Source organism: Sinocyclocheilus rhinocerous, unplaced genomic scaffold (assembly GCF_001515625.1).
Source record: "Sinocyclocheilus rhinocerous isolate Xijiao unplaced genomic scaffold, SAMN03320098_v1.1 scaffold2842, whole genome shotgun sequence".
NCBI lineage: Eukaryota > Metazoa > Chordata > Actinopteri > Cypriniformes > Cyprinidae > Sinocyclocheilus > Sinocyclocheilus rhinocerous.
The window spans coordinates 87,052-92,550 of NW_015629549.1; positions in this window are offsets into that span (position 1 = coordinate 87,052).

Consider the following 5,499-nt stretch of genomic DNA (forward strand, 5'->3'; position numbering starts at 1 on the left):
GACACGTCGCCGACGCCCGCAAAATATTTGGCATGCTATAATATCTGGAGCTGTCGGCGATTCACAATCACGCAGTGTGCAATGATTTCTGACTGAAAACTACATCGGCGATGACCTACAGCCAATGAGAGACCAAGATACAGGGCAGAGGGAAGTTCGTGGAGGAGTTATAGACCAGAATATCAGTATTTTAATATATATATATGAACAATTATATCATACAGAAACAAGCGCCTACATTTGCTTGACCAGCCACAACATCAGCATAACAGTTACTGCTAAATTATTTACCTCCAACTCTCTTTGCAGAACACCCAATCCCTGTTCCCTGCATCTCCCTCTTGCATAATCTGTTTTTCTTTTTCTCCTTGTAGCTGGAAATCTGCTCACAGACTATTTGCGGGCTATATATATATTTTAATAATTACAGTCTTGCTCACGAGAAGTCCGGTCTGACGCACGCGGGTTCTGGCGTTATTTCCTTATCATTTCTCTCGTGTGTTTTGTTGTGAAACGTAGTTTGCGGACCAGACAGAGCTGTCGGCGATTCTTCCTATTGTGAAGTCATGCAGTGTGAAACCTCCTGTCGCCGATCCATCGTGCAATGTGAACACAGCAGCAACTGAATGCTACCCCAGATAGTCACGCAGTGTGAAAACAACGGTGATCTGACGAGTTTGAAAATCGTGCAGTGTGAACTCGGCATAAGTGTAATGTAGTGAAGTGAAAAACATGAATATTTATCAATGCATAAAATATAGTATTGCATAAAAACTAGTGCCTGTAACTGAACCCAGAATACTTTAAATATACTTCATAAATTGTATATCTACTTTTTGTCCTTCTGGAGCTTGACATCTGTGGTCATAATGAATTGCCCTTGTGTAGAAAATGTTATAAACATCGTTACTTTTTCCCTTTTGTGTTTTAAGTGGAAATAATACAACCATATGCAACAGCATGAGAGTGATTAAATCATGGCAGAATGTTAATTTTAAGGCAATCTAATTGATTTTTCAGAACAAAGTGCAAGTGGGTACACTCCTCCACAACTTGTTGCAGAGAAACCCATCCAGGAAGGCATAGGATCTGCAGAAAAAGATGGATGTCCACAAAATCAAGTGTTTTATGTTTTGTCCAATGTTGTCACCATATTAACATCATGTAAGTAATATTGCCAACCAAGACACATAAGTTTACAATATTTTTTGTTAATTAGGATTAAAGTGGATATATTCTTTAAATGCATGAAATAATATCATTTTTTTCCAATCTCAACTTTATTAAAAATACACTGAACAAAATTATAAACGCAACACTTTTGTTTTTGCCCCCATTTTCATGAGCTGAACTCAAAGATCTAAGACTTTTTCTATGTACACAAAAGGCCTATTTCTCTCAAATCTGTCTAAATCTGTGTTAGTGAGCACTTCTCCTTTGCCGAGATAATCCATCCACCTCACAGGTGTGGCATATCAAGATGCTGATTAGACAGCATGATTATTACACAGGTGTGCCTTAGGCTGGCCACAATAAAAGGCCACTCTAAAATGTGCAGTTTTATCACACAGCACAATGCCACAGATGTCGCAAGTTTTGAAGGAGCGTGCAATTGGCATGCTGACTGCAAGAATGTCCACCAGAGCTGTTGCCCTTACTATTTTTAATAGCATTACCAATTACGTTACTTAAGGGTTGGATATACTGGTGCCTATATAATTCCTATTCTTAATTCTTCTAAAAACAAGACTATTTTCTCAGCTTTTTAATAATAATGTATTTGAGTATAACAGTATAACAAATTAAGAAACTAAAGCGTCATTTTTGATTAAAAAAAAAATGTCCTCATCATATTCCATTAGCTTAGCATACAGAACCGTGACGTCATCACTCCCCTACATGTACGCAAACATTAAACCGAAGCGTTTCAAGAGGAAATGCTGCTGCATTTAGCTAATCCTAAAACTCTGATTTATATCTTAAGACATTGTTTTTACTGTTTGACTGGGTTATTATATTCTGGTCTGGGTTAATCTGAGCGCGCGGCCTTCAGAAATCCTCTCAGAGCCGTTAGCACGCGGCTAACACTCACCATCCCTCGACGTTCCCATCAGCTGATCCAGCAAAGCTTTCATCTGAGCCTGGGCCGACATCCTGACACGATTAACTCGCTCGCCTTACAAAGGTGATGGTGATTTTACCCTAAAATGAAAGTTTTAATCATCGGCGAACCGCTTCGCTCCAGTGTCTGTCGCCGCCGTCACTCTCTTCATTAGCGAGAGAGCAAACAAAACGAACTCAAACGAGTGAGCGGCCAATCAGAGCGCGCTACGCAATCTTAAAGAGGAAGTGTATTTTATATTGAATATATTTTACTATATATTATTATTATTACATTTTTTTTGTATTCTTTGTTTTATAAAATAAATAATAATAATTAAGAAACTCAAATGTATAACAAAACCTGTAACATACTTACTAACATCAATAATATTCAATTTAGCAGTTACAAAGATTAATTTTAACTAATCGTTTATATAATATATTTTACTATACTGAACAAAATAATAAACGCAATACTTTTGTTTTTGCCCCCATTTTTCATGAGCTGAACTCAAAGATCTAAGACTTTTTCTATGTACACAAAAGGCCTATTTCTCTCAAATATTGTTCACAAATCTGTCTAAATTTGTGTTAGTGAGCACTTCTCCTTTGCCGAGATAATCCATCCACCTCACAGGTGTGGCATATCAAGATGTTGATTATGCAGCATGATTATTGCACAGGTGTGCCTTAGGCTGGTCACAATAAAAGGCCTCTAAAATGTGCAGTTTTACTGTATTGGGGGTCCGGGGGGGTCCGAAAACCAGTCAGTATCTGGTGTGACCACCATTTGCCTCACGCAGTGCAACACATCTCCTTCGCATAGAGTTGATCAGGTTGTTGATTGTGGCCTGTGGAATGTTGGTCCACTCCTCTTCAATGGCTGTGCGAAGTTGCTGGATATTGGCAGGAACTGGAACACGCTGTCGTATACGCCAATCCAGAGCATCCCAAACATGCTCAATGGGTGACATGTCCCATTCATTAAATTAAATTAATTAAACACTTTACAATAAGGTTCATTAGTTAATAGTAGATAACTGTATTAGTTCACATGAACTAAGAATGTACAATACTTCTACAGCATTTATCGATCTTAATGTTTATTTCAACATGTACTAATGCATTATTCAAATCAAAAGCTGTATTTGTTAACATTAGTTAATGCACTGTGTACTATTGTAAATGTACTGTTCATTGTTAGTTCATGTTAGTTAATACATTAACTAATGTTAAGAAATTACCTTATTGTAAAGTGTTACCAATTGACACGGTCGCTACTGTGAGGGAGCGCGGAGCGAGGAACAAGGAGACGAGTAGTACATCAACAAGGAGATTTTAATGACATCAAGGGAACCAGGAAAACACACGTAGCAGGAGAGGTTGACACATTCAATATCGAATGAGGAAACATGGAAGCACACACGGCTTAAATAATAAGGGAGCTAATGGGACACACCTGTGATCATTAGAACTAAATGGGGAACACCAGGAAACACATAAATAATCATAATAAGCAAATAAGCAAAACACAAAACACGGAACAGAGTCTGACATTACTCCCACCTCCCGGAAGGTGCGTCCTCGCGCCACACAACATCCAACAGGGGGGGGGGGCGCTCTGGAGGACCCTCAGGACAGACACGGGACGGCGGGCCTCCAGAGTGATACCCGTTCGGGGCGCCATGGCGGAGCAGGCAGCTTGGGGCGCCATGGAGGATCGGGGAACTCAGGAGGCCATGGCAGATCAGACAGTTCAGGGGACCATGGCAGAGTAGGGAACTCAGGAGGCCATGGCAGATTAGACAGTTCAGACCTTAAGATAGTCTATGCATCTGTGCACTGTTTTTGTATGTTTTTGATCTCTCTGCTCTTGTGTGTCGACATGTTTGTGTTCCAGATGGGTGTGGCCTCTGTTAACCAGCTGGAGATGGTGATTGGTGATGGTGACACCCTACCCAGATATAAGGACCGCCCCAAACACTCATCTGGGGCATTTTGAGCCTCGTTGACTTCATACCGTTGTGTTTTGCTAACGTTCTGATTAACTGTTTCTTGCTATTGTTTGTATCGCCGTCATTGTTGTTGTTTGGTTGTGAAAAAGTCTCGTACCGGAGAGAGAGATATTCTGAGTGGATTGAATCTGTTTAGTGTTTGTTATTGTAAGATCAAATTCTAAAACCCCTGTTTATCTGAACATTGCTTGTCTTGACTACGATTTGGATTCTGATTCTGCTGTGTGTACGCCCGGAAACTTTGTAAATATCTTTGTAAATATTCTTGTAAATACTAGTTTGCCAAATTAAGGGACACAGGGGGTTAGACGCCATTTTATTTATATGTATCTTTTTTTCACTTTGTTTTTGATTGAGGGAGGTAGGGAAGTTGGTCTGTATTTTTTTTTTTTCTTTTTTCCGTTTGAGGTTATTTAGTTGTCAAAGAAAAGTCTGTTTTGTTTATTGTTTTGACCTTGTTTGCCCCTGAAGATACTCCCGTTTAAAGAAAATAAAATAGTTTATTTGGCATCTCTCTGGTGTGAACTCAAATCCTTTTTCTGTTACGGCTAACCCCTAGAGGTCGTAACAGGGCCAGGATCAGACAGTTCAGGGGGCCATGGTGGATCAGACAGTTTAGGGAGGCCATGGCGGATCAGACAATTCAGGGGACCATGGCAAATCAGACAGTTCAGGAGGCCATGGCGGATCAGACAGCAGACAGTTCAGGAGGCCATGGCAGAGCAGGAAACTCAGGGGGCCATGGCGGAGTAGGGAACTCAGGAGGCCATGGCGGATCAGACAGTTCAGGGGACCATGGCGGATCAGACAGTTCAGGAGGCCATGGCGGATCAGACAATTCAGGGGACCATGGCAAATCAGACAGTTCAGGAGGCCATGGCCGATCAGACAGTTCAGGGGGCCATGGCGGAGTAGGGAACTCAGGAGGCCATGGCGGATCAGACAATTCAGGGGACCATGGCAAATCAGACAGTTCAGGAGGCCATGGCGGATCAGACAATTCAGGGGACCATGGCAAATCAGACAGTTCAGGAGGCCATGGCGGATCAGACAATTCAGGGGACCATGGCAAATCAGACAGTTCAGGAGGCCATGGCGGATCAGACAGTTCAGGGGGCCATGGCGGAGTAGACAGTTCAGGAGGCCATGGCGGAGCAGCCTCCGTGGCCTTGGCCTTGGCACTCGGCCCGGCCACTATGGCCGGAACCCTATAGCCCCCCCCCCCAAAAAAAATAAATTATTGCGGGTTCTGAGGCCCTCCGTAAGCCTGAAGAAAGAGCAGCGGCCCTCCCTGGGCTTGACTCGGGAACTGTGGCCCACCGTGGGCTGGACGTGGGAACTGGAGCCCTTTCAGGAGCGGACTCAGGGGCTGGAGCCGACA